Below are 19,292 nucleotides of genomic sequence, written 5' to 3'. Positions count from 1 at the left end.
GGATGGTTCCAACCCTTGGGGTGGAGCTGAGAGGCTTGGGGTGGGGCCGAGAGACTGTTGCAGGTAGAAGGTTTCCAACTGGAAAAGACAGGGGGATTCGGGGGCAGACAACTAGACAGCTCGCTACAAGCTTTTTAATTCTCTTTTCTTCATCACATGGACTTTCTTCGTTCTACTGAAGGAAATGCCAAACTCAGTGAAACCAAAACTCCAATAGCAACTACTTGTATCCATAAGGAAGTTCATGAGAAAGCATTAAAATCTAGATCTTGACAACGGTCCCTCACCGACGCAAAATACTTGTTTCTGCACTTTATTCAATTAGTATTTATTGAGTGCTTACCATGTTCCAAATATTGTTCCAGGAGCTAGAAAAACAGCAGTAAACAGATAAAAACCCAGCTGAGTCTTACATTCTTACATTCTTTGCTTCCCTCAACTCTCAAATATTGTGTATTGCCACCTCTTTTTCCTTCCTGACCTCCTACCTCTGCTTCCTTCCAAGAGCAATCATTTAACTTACAGTCCTGTCCCCTCCTGCGTCCTCTGACAGCTTGTTCCATCAATTATCCCCTTTCCCTGTATCTTCCCTCTGGTTCATTAACTTCCTCTTACAATGTGTTCAACTTGCCCTGATCTATTCAAAACAACGAAACAACAAACAAAAACCTTCTCTAATACGCTAACCACCACCCCTACCTTGTGCTGAGCTGTGGTTTCATCCGTTCCCCTTTGCCTACCACCTCTTTTCAGATAAGTTTGATTTGGCCACCCCCACATTCTCCACCCCCTCCATTCTTAGTCCACTCCAAAATGGCTTCCTCTTGGCACCACTCCACTGCAGCTGCTCTCATTAAAGTAACAAAATATATTCTGCTAAACTGTTTCTTATGTATGCTCCACAATTAAACCTACTTTGAGTTTATTGGTAGTATAACTAAATCATGGGGCTCCAGGATCACAAATGGGTTTCATATTTGATTGGTTGGGGTAGGGACTTCCCAGACTCTCCTGAGCAGCATTCTGGAACCAGATCTGAGCTCAGGCAGAGTGATGAGAGGGACTACTGATGTCTGCCTTGGTATGAGTGTCAGGGGATGGCAGGGCCAGCTGCTATTTGTACATTATCTTATTTAATCTTTCCCAAACCCTGCCAAGAAACGGAAACTCATCTCTCATATACATCAGGAAACAGGTTAGCTGGTTGCACAAAGTCATGCAGTTGGCAAAACACAATGCCCAGACTCAGATCTCTGTGATGCAAAATTCCTTGCTCTTTCCATTTCACCATCCTCCTAACTACTTTCAAAATAGTTAAGAAAGTAGAACTCCAATAATTGGGACCATTGCTTCTAGTTAGCTCTTTTTTTCCTTTTCGCTCAGTCTCATAGTCCATGCTCCCTTTACACTGTGTGATCCTTTCAGTCATCTATGGGAGTTGATTATCTTTCAGCAAAATACAAAATAATAATAATAGTAGTAATAGCTAATATTTATTGAATATTTTCAATGTGTCAGGCATTATTCTAAGTAATTTCCAGATGTAATCTAACTTAACCTCGACAACCTATGAGGAGGCGTTGTGGTTTTCCCACTTTAGAAGTAAAAAAACTGTGTCTTGGAGCAGTAACTTGTCTGGGGTCACGTGGCTAATAAGGAGTGAAACCAGGACTCCTGGTCAGGGAACCAGACACTTCTGCAGAGCCCATCCCCCTCATCATTGCACTAAGCTGCCTCTTTCCAGGAACTAAGAAATTATTCATAGAGGGGAGGGTATAGCTCAAGTGGTAGATCACATGCTTAGCATGGATGAGGTCTTGGGTTCCATCCCCAGTACCTCCTCTAAGAGTAAATAAAGAAATCTAATTATCTCCCCCCACAAAAATTAAGGTTTAAGAAATTTTTTTAAAAGTTATCCATATTTTAAATAAGCATAAAGTCTCATACTCAGTACAGGTTTCAAACTAATTTAATTCTCTAAGCCTCACTGAGGTATCAAATCAAATAAAATACTATTTGCCTGAACTATGTTAATATAATTTTGGATAGAAATACCTTCTCAGAACTATACCCCATAGTCTCTCCCTAAGTTTTACTGGGGGTGGCATAAGAAATGACTATTTGAAAAAAAGAGTCCCTGATTTTTTCTTTTTTTTGCAAAATGCTGTTAAAGATATAGCTCATTTATTTTTTAAAGTCTCTTTAAATGTCTGCATCACAATTACTTTTAGAAACCAAAGCTATGAAAAACCTTGTTCCCTAGTGATTTGCTATGCTTATTATCGTATAATAACCACTAAGTAACCTCTTTTGATTTCTTTGCCTTGGCAAAACTGGGGAGCTCAAAGGTAATTTTTGTGCTTATTTTAGGTTTTATTCTATATAAATTCCTACTCTCCCTATTCATTTTATCTCACTTTTAGCTCTCATTTTTTAATCTTATTTTAACAATTAATTTCTGTATTTTTGTCTATCATAAATCCGTTCTGCTAAATAGACTCATTTAAAGCTCATGGAATTAAAGAAGTGAAATTACTTACTTATCTCTAACGTGAATCCCTATGCTTTCCTCAGCAGATGAAAAAGACCCTCTTAATAACAATCCTTGTTGTACCTGAAGAACCTTATCAAGCCAGTTCTGAACCTCTTTTCAAGAATAATTGATCACTTTAATTTTTTGTGTTTTGAAATGACCACAAATTTATAGAAAAGTTGCAAGCACAATACAAACACTTATATTTCCCCTGAATCATTTGCTAGTAAATTACCAACCTGATATCCCATCACCCCTGAGCACTTAAGTGCTTAGTCCTGTACACTACACAATATCAAAATCCGGAAATTAACATTGATGAGTTACAACCATATAATCAGCAGATCCTATTTAAGATTTGACAATTGTCTCAATCAAGTCTTTTACAGTCAAAAGATTCCGTGCAGAATCTCACTTCACATTTAGTTGTCCTGCCTCAAAGGTGTCCTTCAGCTGGGATCAGACCCTCTGTCCCTCTTAGACACCCACTACCTTGACACTTCTGAACACTATCACCAGTTACTTTGTAAAATAATATAATTTTGTGAACTATTTCCCAACTTGAATTATTTTGTGAAATAATGTAACTTAAAAAAAATGTTTCCCAATTAGTTTATCTGATGTTTCCTCATTGTTAGATCAAGGATATGCACCTCTGTCAGAATATTACAGAAGTGAATCTGTTTCTATCGTTGCACCCTGCCAGATGCCAAGTGATCTCAGTTGCACTCTTCCAACAATCTACCTGGAGATAGTGTCAGATCCCACAGGTTAAGGGCTCAGTCCCACAAGACTGCTCCCCACCTTACTTCAGATGCCAAACACAAGTAGTAAGTCCCCATGTTATCTACAACTTCTACCTGACTTGGTTACAAATTGGAGGTTTCCACAACCCCCTTTTTGAGTTAAATTAATTTGCTACAGTGGATCACAGAATCCTGTGAGTTCTCAGGGAAATATTTATTTATGTTTATCAGCTTATTAAAGGATATGACAAAGCATATGGATAGATACATTGAGCGAGGTCTGGGAGAGTCCCAAGTGCAGGACATTCTGTCCCTGTGGAGCTGGGGGATATCACTCTCCTGATATGTGGTTACCAGAACTCTCCAAACACCATACTTTTGGGATTTTTATGGATGCTTCATCACATAGGCATGATTGGTCATTAATTCCATTTTCAGCCCTTCTCCCTTCTCAAGAGAATGAAGGGGAGAACTAAAGAAGTCACATCGTTAGAACAAAAGACATTCCCATCACCCTGGAAATTACAAAGATTTCAGGAGCCCTGTGTCAGAAAAAAAGGGCAGAGACCAACATCTATTTTTTTCCTTTTATTTCATAAGGGAGATACTTTGAAACTACATAGTTGTATCGTTCCTCATAAAACTTTCTGCTTATTTATGTGTATTTTAATGATTCATTTTCATATTTATGTTTACTATAAATCCTTTCTTTATTATAGATAGACTCATTTAAGGTGCATGGTTTCTTATTTCATTCAGTGGGAGATAATTTGTTAATATCATTACTTATTTACTATTATTTACTCTTGTTATTAATTTTGATGCTTGGATTAGCCCAATGATTGGGATATCCAAGACTGGGGCAGTTAAAGTAAAAGATGAGCCTGGAAAATCTCATTGTGCCAGCAGCTAGGGAGTGCTTGAAGAAGAAGGAGGACAGGTCAAAAGGACACAGAAGGGGATGAAAGGATTTTCCCATTGGCCAAAGCTGGTTATGAATTTTTGTTCTTTGTTTCTAAGATCAGTTTTCATACAGTGTGATTATTTTTATTACTCCTTTGAAGCTATATTTTGTATTTTATTTTGCTTTATTTCTCTAAACTTAAATAATTTTAAGACCTCTAGAAGGAGCCCCGAGATACCACCAGTAGGAGGCTGCCTGCTGACCTTTGCTCTATGTTCTTGAACGTGCTCCCAACACTCTGTCTGTTTCTTGAATTCAATCTACTCTACTGTTGGCCTGTGGCCCGTTTTGCTTTCTCTCTGAAAGTCAACTTAGATGCGAACCCAAAATATCACCAGAAAGCCCCCCCCTTTTTTTTTGCTCTTTTCAGTGGCAGAACAAAAATCATAACAACTAGAAAAGGAAGAGACTACCCAGAATCTACATGACCACCACATTCTCCTCCCTATAGGCAGCTCTACGTAGGAAGCCAAATCAGAACCAGAAGCTTCCCTAACAAGCACAGAATCAGAAGGGAGGTTGCTGAACTGGGTCTTTAACGCAGTCATACAAAGCTGGGCTCACACGTCACCTCTCTGCCAGCCAAGCCGGAAAATACTGAACTTGGCAGGGGTTTCCTCGCCCACTGCCAGTATTTGTCTCTCTCCTTTTTTTTTTTTTCTTTTCCTCAAACTCACAAGGCTTCCCCAACTCCTCTTCTAATTATCGTGTTAACACAGGCACTTCCTGACAGGTACTCTGAAAAATACTGTGCAGCTGTCTTAATGTGTATGATGTCAAAAGCAATTTGTCTACAAGAAAAATGATAAAAGAGGAGTCATCACACTCAGAAAATACTATAATCTGTACAATTCATATGCACAATACTAACATTTATATGTAAATTACTGTATACATTGTAAACCTATAACCATAGACTACTGCCATGGAATACAACAAATGGAAGAATTTTTCGCCAAGGGATGAGTAGAGCAAACTGAAATGACTTTAAGGTAAATATGTTTAAATTCCTCAAAGAAATATACCTATCTTTTTAATTAGGATGATATAAACAAGTTGATGACTATGAACTAAAATATGAAAAGAACCAATAAAATATCTTGATAATGAAAAATATGGTCATTGAACTTAGAAAATTTGAGACTAGACATAACTTTTATAATGAAAATATGTGATAGGGGTTGTTTTTAGCCCCATGATTAATGAATAAGCACCATTTATTATTTACTTTGTGTAAGACATGTTACTAATCGTTTTTTTTTAAATTGAGACATAGTTAATATATAAGATTGTGTAAGTTTAAGGTGTACAATGTGTTGGTTTGATACATTTAGATATTGCAATATGATTACCACCATAGTTAGCTAACACCTCTATTACATCATATAATTATCATTTGTGGTAAACAATTAAGATCTAGTCTCTTGGCAACTTTGAAGTTTATAATACAGAATTGTTAATATAATCACTATACTGCGCATTAGATCTCTAGAACTTATTTATCTATTAGTTGCAAGTCTGTACCCTTAACAACATCTCCCCAGTTCCCCCACCCCCAGCCCCCTGCTAGCCGCCAATCTACTCTCTGTAAAGTAGAAGTTCTTACAAGTTTGGCCTTTTCAAATTCCATATATAAGTAAGATACTGCAATATTTTTCTTTCTGTGTCTGGCTTACCTCACTCTGCACAATGTCCTCCAGGTTCATCCATGTTGTTGCAGATGTTAGGATTCCTTTCCTTTTTAAGGATGAATAGTTTTTCAGTGTCTCTATAGACAATATTTTCTTTATCTATTCATCTGTCAGTGGACACTTGGGTTGATTCTGTGTCTTGGCTACTGTAAATAATGCTGCAATGAATATAGGAATGTAGATATCTCTTTGAAATAGAGATTTCAATTCCCTTGGATGAATACCCAGAAATGGAACTGCTGGATCATACAGTAGCTCTATTTTTAATTTTCTGAGGAACCTCCATACTGCTTTCCATGGTGGCTGCACCAGTTTACATTCCTACAAAACAAACAAGGAGTCTTTTTTCTTCACATCCTCACCAACACTTGTCTTTTGAATTTTTGATAACTGCAACTCTAGCAGATGTGAAGTGATATCTCATTGTGGTTTTGATTTGCATTCCCCCAATGATTAGCGACACTGAGCATCTTTTCATATACCTGTTAGCCATTTATGTCTTCTTGGGGAAAGTATCTATTCAGGTTCTTTGCTCATTTTTCAAATGGTTATTTGGGTTTTTGCTATTGAATTGTATGAGTTATTTACATATTTTGGAAGTTAACCCCATTTCACATATATGATTTGCAAGTATTTTCTCCCATTCCACAGGTTGCTTTTTCATTTTGTTTCCTCTATTACGCAGAAACTTTTTAGTTTGATGTGGTATCACTTGTTCATTTTTGCTTTTTTTACCTGTGTTTTTGGTGACAATTCCAAAAACTCACTGCCAAGATCAATTTCAAGGAGGTTTCCCCCTATGTTTTATTCTGGGAGTTTTAGGGTTTCAGGTTTTATATGGATATAATATCATAGCCTACTTTTTCTTAATTTGATATATTATTATCATATCTATTTGCCACATTACCTCATCTTCATTACTATTTTTTAAAGTGACTATTGAGGCTGATTAAGGTAAAATTTTGCAACTTTAACTTTTTAAGGAAATGGACTAGTTTTAGCTACTTAGAAACTTCAAAAATTTTATTAGACTGCACATCAAAATTTTATAATCAGTGACATCAGCAGCATGGTGGCATGAGTCATTCCCTTTTTCTCTCCCCTTTGATTTACAACTAATCAGATATCTATAAGTGAGTGGACTGGACACAGGAAGAAGTGACAAAGGAAGGGACTTGGCAGTAGAGCTGTGGTGGCAGAGATAGTGACAACAGAGAAGGTGGTGTCCAGTCTGATAGGAAGCCAGCATGACTTTTCTGGCAGAGGTGAAGGGTGAAAGCAGTGAGTGTGGGGCTCTGCCCAACCATGTGTGCTAAACTGGAGGGACCAGTTGCTCTCCCTCTCAGGAGAGATCAGAGTGACTAGCTGGAGGGAAAGAAAAGGGATGTAGGCAGACAAAGAGAACTGAAGGAAACCGTCTCCTGCTGTCTGCCCCAGGAGGCAAGAGAACCACGCGTGGTTCTGGGACGCTTCCACCTCCACCAGAGGACCTCCTAGCAAGTACGGGCACACTCAAAGCCCCAGATGCTAAATACTCACCTCCCCCAGCTCTGCCGTCACCTTTTGCTTTTTTTTTTTTTAATACATTTCCCGATCTTAGCAATTAGTTAGCACTGATCAGAGAAACCAAAAACTTGTGCTATAGCACCACCTTCTGGAAAACAAAAGCAAGGCCTTGCCTAAATAAGAAAGACATTCGCTACTTCAAATGCAGCAGCAGAGGCAATATTCATCAAACACTGTGAAACATCACGGTAATACAGTATCACAAAGAGAAAATGACAGTTTTCCAGAAACTGAACCAAAGACATGAAATATTGGGATCTAACTGATAAAGAATTTTAAATAGAAATTATGAAGAAATTCAATGAGCTACAAGAGAATTCAGAAAGGCAATGCAATGATCTCAGGAGTAAAATTAATGAACAGAAGGACTACTTTACCAAAGAGGTTGAAAATCTAAGAAAGAACCAAATAGAAAATCTGGAGCTGAAGAACACAATGAATGAGATGAAGAATGCACTAGGATGCACTGGAAATAAGAGTAAATCATAGGGATGAGAGAATTACTGAACTTGAAGATAGAAATATAAAAATAATTCAGGTGGAAGAGGAGAGAGAACTAAGATTTTTTAAAAATGAAGAAACCCTATGAGAACTATCTGACTCCATTAGAAAAGACAACATAAGAATAATGGGCATCCCAGAAGGAAAAGAAAGGGACATGGGAGCAAACATGTTTAAACATACCTAAAGAAACAATAGCCAAGAACTTCCCAAACCTGTGGAAGGAACTGAATATACAAATCCACAAAGCTAATAGAACACCTTATTATCACAACACAAAAGACCTTATCCAAGAGACATTGTATCAAAATTGTCAAAAGTCAATGATGAAGAAAGAATTTTAAAAGGCAGCCAAGGAAGAAGCGACAGTAACCCCCAAAGGTAACCCCATTAGGCTATCAGCAGATTTCTCAGCAGAAACGACAGGCCAGGAGAGTGTGGAATGAAATGTGCAAAATAGTGAAATATAAAAACTGCCAGCCAAGAATATTTTACCTGGCAAAATCTTCCTTTAGATATGGAAAAGAAATAAAATCTTTCCCAGACAAACGAATGCTAAGGGAGTTCACCACCTGTAGACCTGCTTTAAAAGAAATGTTGAAATGAGTTCTTCAAGTTGAAGCAAAAAGATAAAAGTACACAAAATTCTGATTGAGGCAATAAATATTCAGAATTAGAATACTGTAACTCTTGTTTCAGAATAGTATATTAGACTCTTAACTACAGCGTCAAGGTTAAAGGAAAAGACTACAGCTACTACAACTTGGTAATGAAATTGCAGCATAAAAAGAGACACTTTGTGACAGCAAAAATATAAAAGGGGAAGAGTAAAAGGATGGAGCCTTTACAGAAGAATGTAGGTAAAGCCTTAGCAGCAGGAAAGGACTATTTTATTTATGATATGTTTTATGTAAACTTCATTGTAACCACAAAGCAAAAATCTAGATAGAGACATGAAATATTTTAAAAGGGAAGACTGAGAAAATCATCATGCAAAATCATCAACTTCAAAGGCAGACAGAAACAGAAGGAAAAAGAATCAATAGAGAAACAAAATAGACTTCAAAACAAAAAGAGTAACAAGAGACAAAGGAGGTCATTATATAACAATATAGGGGTCAATACATAAGAAGATATAACAATTGTAAGTATATATACTCCCAAAACCCAAGTACCAAAATCTATTAAGCAATTAATAGGTTTTATAGCAGAAACAGACAACAACACAATAATTGTAGGAGACTTCAGTACCCCACTATGAGCAATAGATAGACTGTCCAGACAGAAAACCAACAAAGAAACATTGGAACTGAAACACACTTAATAGACATACACAGAACATTCCATACAACAGCCTAAGAGTATACATTCTTCTCAAGTGCACATGATACATTCTCCAGGACAGATCATATGATAGCCACAAAATAAATCCTAACAAATTTAAAAAGATTAAAATCATATCAACTATCTTTTCTGACAACAATAGCATAAAACCAGAACTCAACAAGAGGAAGGTGAGAAGCTATGCGAAATATGTAAAAACCAGGCAATGCACTTCTAAACAACCTTTGGGTTACAGAAGAAATCAAAAGGGAAATAAAAAATTATTTTGAAATGAATGAAAATGGACATAGGACAGGTATGTGCACACCTTATTCTACGGTGCCAGTGAGTTGGTATGTGAATGTTCCACATACTAATCATATAATATTTTATTTGTTCTGGATTTTACAGGTTGAGAGAAGCAGCTCTCTTTCTTCCGACTCCTGGGCATCACTAAATATTTTGTTCTATTAGCTAAAGTTATTTCCTTTTTTTTTTTTATACAAGTGTATAAGGAGAATCCTTAAATTCATTTATTCATTCAACAAACATTTATAGATTGCACAGTTGTAAGCAATACTACAGACCTACTGACACAAGTAGGGCCCAGGAATCTGCATTTTCAATAAAATTTCCAGGATCCTGTGGTATCCACTAACAGATAATGGGAACCACTGACTGGTGACTGATTGTCTAGGAAATCACTAAGGAGCTCAGTTAGGAACTCGTTACAGACAGGCAAGAGCTGGAAGCATAAACTAGGGCACTGGGAGAATGAGGAAGAGCAGACAGATGTTCAGAAATGTGAGGTAAATTGACAACTGGCTGAGCTTGAGCAGGGAGGCAGTATTTGGCAGGGGGCAAAAAGGAGAAATAATAGATCCCAAATTTCCAGCCTGGAGATCCAATCACAGTAGTCCCAGGGACTGAAATTTCAACTAAAGAAAGAGACACACATTTGAAAGACAGAAGTATGAGCTCATCTTGGCTCTGTTGACGCCAAGGTACCTACAGGAGATCCTGGCTGAAGTATCAAGAAGAAGGTTGAAGATCCAAGTTCAGGGCCTGCACTGAAGATGCAGATTTGGAAGTGATCCACAGAATAGTGGTAGTTGAAACTACGTGAAAATCCAGGATCATGGCAGGGAGAGAAATAGAGGGAGAGAGACTAGAAGGGCCAAGGGTGAAAGCTTGGGGGCCTTAACTCCACAGTGAAGAGCTGAACAACTTAGATTTGAAGGAATGTTTACTCAAGGTCTTGAACTTTATACTCTGGGGAAGCTAAAATATTCTCCTGAAGGAGTCCTAGACACCCGTGGTCCAAAGCCATGCAAAATGCCTGATAAAAAAATACTGACATCCAAGAGGAGTTCCATATGTCTCTGCTGGTACCAATTCAAAATCCAATAGCAAACAAACAAAAACAAAGCGTAAATACAGGACAGAAATAGACTCACAGACAGAGAATACAGACTTGTGGTTACCAGGGGGGTGGAGGGTGGGAAGGGATAGACTGGGATTTCAAAATTGTAGAATAGATAAACAAGATTACACTGTATAGCACAGGGAAATATACACAAAATGTTATGGTAACTCACAGAGAAAAAAATGTGACAATGAGTGTGTATATGTCCATGAATGACTGAAAAATTGTGCTGAACACTGGAATTTGACACAACATTGTAAAATGATTATAAATCAATAAAAAATGTTAAAAAAAAAAAACAAACAAAAATAAAGGTTAAATAAAGAATTTTTCATATATAAAAAAAAAATCCAATAGCAATCTCTTCCTCTGAGGTAAGCATCTAAGGTCAGTCTTCCTTTAATTTGTCCTGTAAATGGTTGTGTTTATTTTAATGAATTAGTGAACCAATCTATGTATCTCTCAGGACAAAAATCATATTGAAGAATTCACTGAGAATCAAATCCTGAGAGATAGAGATGAAAAACACAAGAGAGAAGACACAGAAGGGGAAACCACATGGGGATGATGCCAGAGCGTAAAGACGTGTCCACAGCTGCTATATGCTATAATCAGAAGGCATTTCTAGCACCAGGACATTTATTTCAGTGTCCAGAAGTCCTCAGGGTTTTCTGATAAAACACAGAAGCCACAGTGGTGTCCTCTGCAGAGTCTTTGGAGTCTTTGTGTCTGCCAACACCAGAGGACTTGGCACTTCTCAAGCCTGGCTTATAGGGGTGAATTTGAGCCAGTGCCTAAATGAAACAAAAAGATAAATCTGATTCCTTTCACAGCACTTCCCACTTCCACCCCTTGGTCCCTCACGTGGCAGAGGATGGCGGGGGATTGGGGGCGTGGGGGACAAGTCAGCCAAGGCAGCAGGAGCGGGCCTGCCAGTGTAGCCTGCAGTGCCCACCCGTAAGACAGAAAGTCTCCAGGTGGACTCTGGCTTTACTCAACCTTTTTGACTCAAGAATATCAAATGGATTCTTCCTCAAGTGTTTCAGACAAATACCTATCGAAATTTCTAAATTGGTATTAGCAAACATCAAAATTAAGTAAATGCATATGTCTAATAAAAGAATAGGGAAAAACATTCCAAGGCAACGAGGTAGCACTTTTTCACTAGATGTCCTTGTTTAGTATCAGGTTAAGCCTGTATAAAATTGCTGACTTAAAAGTGACAATTTTGTGTGGTTCAATTTAACAGGTGAGGAAATACTGGAATAGCAAAGGTTAATGGAGCCTAATCCAGGAACAGATGCCAAATTCTGTCACATGCCCCTTCTGGTCCCTCAGTTATTTCAACATCCCACTCTAAGCATTCGAGAAGTAAACTGTGTTTTGCAACTAGATAAGATTATGTAAGCAGAGCATACCACTGTGCAGAGCAAGGGACAGCACAGGACAACTGAGGACCTACCTTATTCTCCCTGATCCTTGACCTACACACCGTCCAGCTTTGAAAGACAGACACTTCACTCTCTTCCCTGAAACAAGATCTTAAACAGTCTAGAAACAAATGAACTCCTCAACTCACAATTAACCAGTACATGGCCAAAAAGAAAAAAGTCAAAACCAAAACCAAAAAAAACTCCTCATACACATTTAAAAGTCAGTTCCCACAGTGACATATATACACACTTCAAAAACTTCCCAAAGTCTTCCCAGATGAACAAAATACTGAGTCTTTGAATTAATAAACAATATGGACATTGATCTTAAGCAAGCATTGCTGGTTTTCCTGCAGTCTCCTTACTCAAGGATAAGATTCTTCTCTAGAAATCTCTCTCTCTGGTTCCTCTTTGCCCTGTGATTTTTTCCTCCTACTAGGCTAGGGAAAGAGAGTTTGGAGCATTGCCCACAAGAAAGCTGTCCATATTGTGGAAGGCCTGGGGCAGGGATTAAATTCTAGATTTTAAGGAGAAACTCTTCCTCTGATGTCCAGTTTATGCAAAAGAATTTCCTCCTGCATGCCAATGTAGCTCCCAACATTCTACATCAGGACTGGGGCTGAAGATCCAAAGGAAAAATGAGATTATTTCTACATCGGTGTCTGGGACTTTGAGGGCAGGAGTCAGGGAGTTTAGGGAAGGTTAGGAGTCCCTGGCATTGCTATTTACAATGATTTGTCAGCCACCCCATGGAGAGATGATTAAAAGGTTAAGAAACACAAACAGAAAAGGGGTGTGTGTGTGTGGTCACTAGGAAAGCCCTTAATGAAATGACCTCACAGTGAAAGGCATAACTAATAAAATAGCCTTAGCCCTTGGCTTATTTTGGCGGCAAAACTCCTTCCTTTTGGAGGGGAGTGGAGGCAAGAGGGACCCAGGACTGCCCTTAGCCTGTAGAACTTGCATCCCCTCTTTTGGAACTTTCAGCTGTGTTTACTGCAGCTTTCTTGGGCTGCCTTCTCTCTGCTCCCAAGTAACTGCATGTCTCCCGTAAGGACCTGAAGGATCCCACCCCACTCTTGGACCATGTGATGTAGTAGCTCCCCTACAATGGGAAAAAAGTCTCAAAATAAGACTTCAAGGACTTGTTTTAGAGTCAGCCTGTCTAGATTATATCTCGAAGCGGTCTCAGTATTTTGGAACGTCTACGCAGCAAACCAACAATGGGGGCCGCTCACCTTCTCTAGAGGAGAGAACAGGTGAGCTAGCAGGCGATGTTCAGTGAATTCCTTTCACCCTGTTCAGGCTAGTCGAGACCAGTAGCAGGAAGAAGAACATCTTCTGTCTCCTCAAACAAGAGGCAGGCTGCAACCTGTAAAACCTGCTCGCACTGTTAGAGAGGGAGCAACTTTCTACACCACCATTAGTGTCATACTACCCCTCAAGCAAGAAGCAGGCTAAGCTCTGCTCACAACACTAGAGCTGTTACCGAGGGCCTTCCCTCCTGAAGCCTCCCTCTCTAGTAAGAGGGCTGCCGCAACATTCCAAAAAGTGAAATCTACACCGGAAGAGGGCAAAGCCAGGCATCCCTGCCAGGCAAGTTCCAGATGCTGAGGCAGAAAGCTGGTCCTGTATCCTTATCGTTTCTCCCTCCAATTCTACCCTAAAACCCAAATGACGCGTGAAGGGATCACCTGCACTTTCTCGGCCCCTCCTATGCACGGCCACAGATCCCGATGTCAAGCCAGACTTGGAGATGTCCTTGAACATGGAACTTAACTCACTTTATAAAAATATAACCAATCCTTTCTGTGGGTGGATGATTTGTTACCTCATCCAACTTTCTAACACCCCGACTTGACTCCCTCCTGTTTAAAGCCAATTATATTCCCATTTCTCGGGAACTTTTTGGTGTCCATTTTCCCCGTTAAAAGAAGCTGAGTGTTTTATGCAATCACCTAAATGTCACATAAGGAGATTGAGACCTGGGGTCCCATTTCAATATGCATAGAGCGTCCCAATCCTAGAGGACCTAGTCTCCCATTTGATCTTTTCATCTTTTTTTAAATGTAAGTTTTTTTAAGACTGACATGGCAAGATGACCATCCTTATCTTGAACTCAGATATGGTCCTGGATATACTGGCACAAAGAAGCCTTAACACCTTTTCAATAGCAACACCCTTTCAGTCTACAGAACTGAATATTGTGATGTGGCAACATATCAGCCCCTACACAGGGCTGAGGTATTGGAATGAGAAATGTTAATAAACCCAAGGTGAGGTTTCCCTGAGCTTGTCATTTCAAAAGCCATCACCTAGATAGCATTTCACTACAAACGGTTTATACAGCTGATAACCTACTTACTTCTCTACCCTATAATCTGGACTTACCACACCACTGAGACAGCTGTCCCCGAAGTCCCCAGTGGACCTCTGTGCCCCTTTGGCCCTCAGCCTCCCTGACCTCCCAGCAGACTCACCATGGTTGGCCGCTCCTACTCCTTCCTTCTTAAAACGCGCTCCTCCCGTGGTTCCTGCGGTGCCTCACCCTCCTCATGCTGCTGTTCCTTCCCAGGCTCTTCCTTCTCTGTTTGCTTTCTGTGTGTTTGCTTTGCATATTCCCATTTCTCTGCCCATCCTGTCAGTGTGGGCGCTCCTCAGGACTCCATCCTGGACCTCTGTGGTTCCCATTCTACGGGCTTTCCCTAGATAGCTTCATCCACTAGTCAGCAGCTACAGCATCTGAAGGCCAAGGCCCGTGTCACTCACGTGTACCCTCAGTCCCAGAACAGTGGCTACACGTAGGACACAAATAATAAGTATTTGATCAGTTAAAGTGATTTTTTTCTGTCTCTAATAAAATCACATCTATGGCGGGCCCCAGGCCCACTCCATCAGCTCCTGTATTTCCCCAGGAAAAGTGTAAAGTTCACTGCACTGTACTTTCTAGAGAAACACGGAGATTGTTCTCCCCTCGGCCTTTCTCCTGTCCCTTGTGTAAAATTTCTCAGGTAAACGCCCAGTTTTTCAACCTGCAGTTCACTGCCTGTTAGAGGATCATACAGCTAATGTACTAGGTTACAACCATATTTTTTAATTAAGTAGAATGTAATACACTAATACAGAAAACATCAAAATCACTTACACATAGTAAGTCCAAACTTCGGACACACTCTCCAAGCCTGTAAATCTCATGATTCTCATATTCTGACTCCTCCAGAGTTTACAAGAGGGACAATTAGGAACATATTTTAGATCCTAGAAATAAGGGTCTAAGGGGTAGAAGAATCTCCTTTCCAGTGGTGGTGAACTTTTGAAATCCTGGGATAATCTATCTGGTTGACGGTGGGTTAGGAGAGTGTCACCTTGTACAGTTTCAGAACCACACATGGAAAAAGCCATAATGGTGCATCACTCTTCTCTTTCAGCATTTTTTTCTTCTTAGTGTGCATTTTCAACCATGACATTTTAAGGTTATGAGAAACCTCCTGACCCCAGTACAACACACACCATTGTCTCCCAGTTTCCCCCTCATCCTCACCCAACACCACACCCATCTAGGCCATATGACAGAGCATAAGGAACATCATTAAAAAGCTGGGATTGTTGACCTGTCATGTAGCCCTTACCTTTTGCCCTGGTGAACATTTATATCTTCTCCCTGAGAGTTCTTGGCCTGTGGGACTTCTTGTTCACAGGCGCAGATGGACTGGGCTTCATTGCCTGTCTTACGTGTTGGGCTCTCCCCTCATCCAGCACTCAGAAGTATAAGCACATAAATTATATAACTACTACATGTCAACCAGGAGAAAGGGAGAAAGCTCTCTAAGGAAATGAGAAAACTCTGTGCAACAGATATAGGCGGGTTCCTGTAATATCAGTCAACGTAGAGTGGCAGAAGATAAGACTGGAAAAACCACCATGGAACCTGGAGATAAGGGAAAATTCAGGTGTACCAACAAACATGGCACCCTGCAGAAAAACAGTATTTCCTTATCTAAGAAGAGTGTGTCTCTAGGAGGGGTGAGTTGTGATCAACTGTATCAGAAGGGTCTCAGAGAGGAAAGACTGGAGATGCAGCCTTATTCAGGGAACAACAAGGTTAAATCACAAATAGTACATGGCTTAAGGTTCAGAAATGCAACCGAACTGAGTCCAATCCCATCTTCATCACTTACTAGCTGTGAGGCTTTGGGCAGTTAGTTAGCTAGCTGCCCTGAGTCCCAATTTCTTCATCTGAAATGGGGACAATGGGGTGCAGCCATCATGGAAAACACTATGGAGATTCCTCAAAAAACTAGAAATAGACTTACCATATGATCCAGCAATCCCACTCCTGGGCATATATCCGGAGGGAACTCTAATTCGGAAAGATACATACATTCACCCCAATGTTCATAACAGCACTATGTACAACAATCAAGACATGGAAGCAACCTAAATGTCCACTGACAGATGACTGGATAAAGAAGAAGTGGTATATTTATACTGCTCAGCCATAAAAAAGAATAAAATAATGCCATTTGCAGCAACATGGATAAACCTGGAGATTGTCATTCTAGTGAAGTAAGCCAGAAAGAGAAAGAAAAATATCACATGATATCACTCATATGTGGAATCTTAAAAAAAGAGAGAGAGAGAGAGAAAAGAGGACACTAATGAACTCATCTACAAAACAGAAACAGACTCACAGACATAGTAAACAATCTTATGGTTACTGGAGGAAAGGGGGTGGAAAGGGATAAACTTGGGAGGTTGAGATTCGCAAATGATAACCACTATATGTAAAAATAGATTAAAAAAACAAATTTCACAGGGAACTATATTCAACATCTTGCAATAACCTCTAATGAAAAAAGAATATGAAAATGAATACATGTGTACATAAGCATGACTGGGACATTACACTGTAAACCAGAAATCGACACACTGTAACTGACTAAACTGCAACAAAAATAAAATTAAATAAATAAAATGGGGACAATGGCAGTGTCTGACCCATAGAACTGCTGTGAGAATTGAGGGATGCAACCCATACAAAGCGCCTGGCATCTGCCAGGCACATGGTCAACTGACAATGTGTTAGCTGCTGGTGTTACTTATGTTATTGTTACCACTGATAAGCCAGCTCATCCTAGACAGGTGTTTCGTCATTCATTTATTCATTCCATAAATATCTACATCAAGCACCTGTCATATGGGAGTTCAGCTGCAAACAAGACCCATATGGCCCCTGTTTTTAACTGCAGTGGTGGCAAAGTTCATCAAGCCTCTCTATGGCTAGAATGAAATATCACTCAAATATTTCTGCCCAACACTAAGCCCACCAAAAAGTGTTTTGATCACAGTTTGGCTTCCCCAGTATATTTGCCTGTGGGAAGGGTGCACTGGTCCAACCCTGTCTATAATGAACGTATAGACATTCTGGCTTCTCCTTGTAAATGAATGTAATGTGTCTGCATTCTAAGGCAATTTCTGGGGCGTTCAAGCGGTCTTCTAGGGAGGGGCCAGTGGATTCCAGGGCTCTGACAGAGTCAGGTATCCTGTAGGGTAAGCAACAGACCCCGGGCTATAACGAATGCCAACCTCCAGGATCTTGTTTCACCCTACGTCTCTTCACCTTGTGAAGCCTCCCAGCCCTGGACACTCGGCCCAGTGGGCTGGCATCTGCCTGCTTTCATGTGCAGGTAGCTGAGGCATGGGGACCCTGAGAAACTCCAACTGAGCCCCAACACCACCTCATCTAAGGGCCTGACCCTGGGCAGGACTCAGAGTGCAGGACTTTCATTCCCCAGGGTGGCTGACAGGATTCAGTAGTAGAATAAATGTGGGAAGGCACCGGTGGCATCAAACAGAAGGCAGGTGTAAGAATCACAACCATAGGACCCCTCCCACCTCCGTGCGGCACTCTGGCCTACCTGTGTGCACGTGGTGGGAGAGCAGGCGGGTGCGGCGTACCTCCTGCTGCAGAGAAGACCTGGCTGCTGGTGAGGACAGAGCTTCCCTGTGGTCATTGCTGCAGGACCCGACTGAACCAGTATAGATGGAGTAGTGAGCCACTTGTTGAAGTCACGTGAAGGCCCTTGAAGGCTTCTTGGGCCAAAAAAACTCCACCACCTGCTGGCTAGTTCCATGCATTAGTCACTCACTGCTTGAGGGATATCTGAGGTGCATTACGTGAATTAAGGTATAATCGATCTGTTACGCAACACATTAGCTACAGAATACATGAATAGACAGAAAGTTACATAATTTACACTACAAAAGCCTTTGAGGGCTCCCCTTGTTCTGATAATAGAGCACACAATTCATAATGTGACTTCCAAAGCCTTGCACGGTCTACCCTGCCAATCCTTCCCGAAGATCCTTGTGCTATAGTTACTGCCGTAGGGCTACACTGTCTTCTTCAGCTCTTTGAACAGACCCAGCTTTTCCCTTCTGAAAAGGCTTTGTATGTTACCTGCAACAGTCAGGGTGATGATGGAATATATATATAAATGTATATACTGACACACATGCATAAAGGAAGTGGTACCTTTAATAGAACTAAGCAACACAGGAGGAAGAGTTGCCTTCAAAGGGAAGATGAGTTCGATTCTAGATTTACAGCCTGGTAGTCAGCCAAGGGATTTATCCAACAGGCAGTTAATTCCGGATTGGCAAAAGGTCTGGGCCACAGATAGATTTATGAGTCAGTGCATATTAGTAACTAGAGCCGTAAGACTGGATAAAACTCACTAGAAGGTGAAACTGCCGAGGAGGAAGAAAGAGGAAAATGTAGAAGGGGAGGAAAGAGGGAGAGAAGAAAGAAAAAGGAAAGGAGAAAGAAGGGAAGGAGAAAGCCAAGGGCCACTCCCCTGGGAAGGGAGTGCAGGGGGGGAAGGAAGCGAAGCTGAGAGGTAGGGATAGGGGTCAGGGGTCTTGAACGGAAGTGGGGAGCGCTGAAGTCTGGGCACGCTCAGAACAGGAGCACACCTTGGGGCAGAGCTAACGCCTGCCACGGTGAAGGAGGTTTCCATTAGAATCAGCAAAATATTAAAGCAGTGAAGTCTCGCACTTTATGCCCTTCCCCCACTATGCCTACCTAAAAACCCTCTACTGGCCTGAAA

At 40.5% G+C, this 19,292-nt stretch overlaps 1 long non-coding RNA gene across 2 annotated transcripts in view; it reads right to left on the bottom strand.

Annotated features, from left to right (window-relative positions):
* Nucleotides 1-19,292, bottom strand: part of LOC116663748 — a 38,343-nt gene that overhangs the window by 18,472 nt on the left and 579 nt on the right. For both annotated transcript variants that reach the window (XR_004320060.1, XR_004320059.1), the window contains exon 2: nucleotides 18,102-18,346. This is a non-coding gene — a long non-coding RNA (uncharacterized LOC116663748). The remainder of the gene's footprint in view (nucleotides 1-18,101; nucleotides 18,347-19,292) is intronic.

The sequence above is a fragment of the Camelus ferus genome, chromosome 5 (assembly GCF_009834535.1).
Source record: "Camelus ferus isolate YT-003-E chromosome 5, BCGSAC_Cfer_1.0, whole genome shotgun sequence".
Taxonomy (NCBI): Eukaryota; Metazoa; Chordata; class Mammalia; order Artiodactyla; family Camelidae; genus Camelus; species Camelus ferus.
The sequence above is the reverse complement of the archived record's forward strand: the minus strand, read 5'-3'. Positions and strand labels throughout refer to the sequence as shown.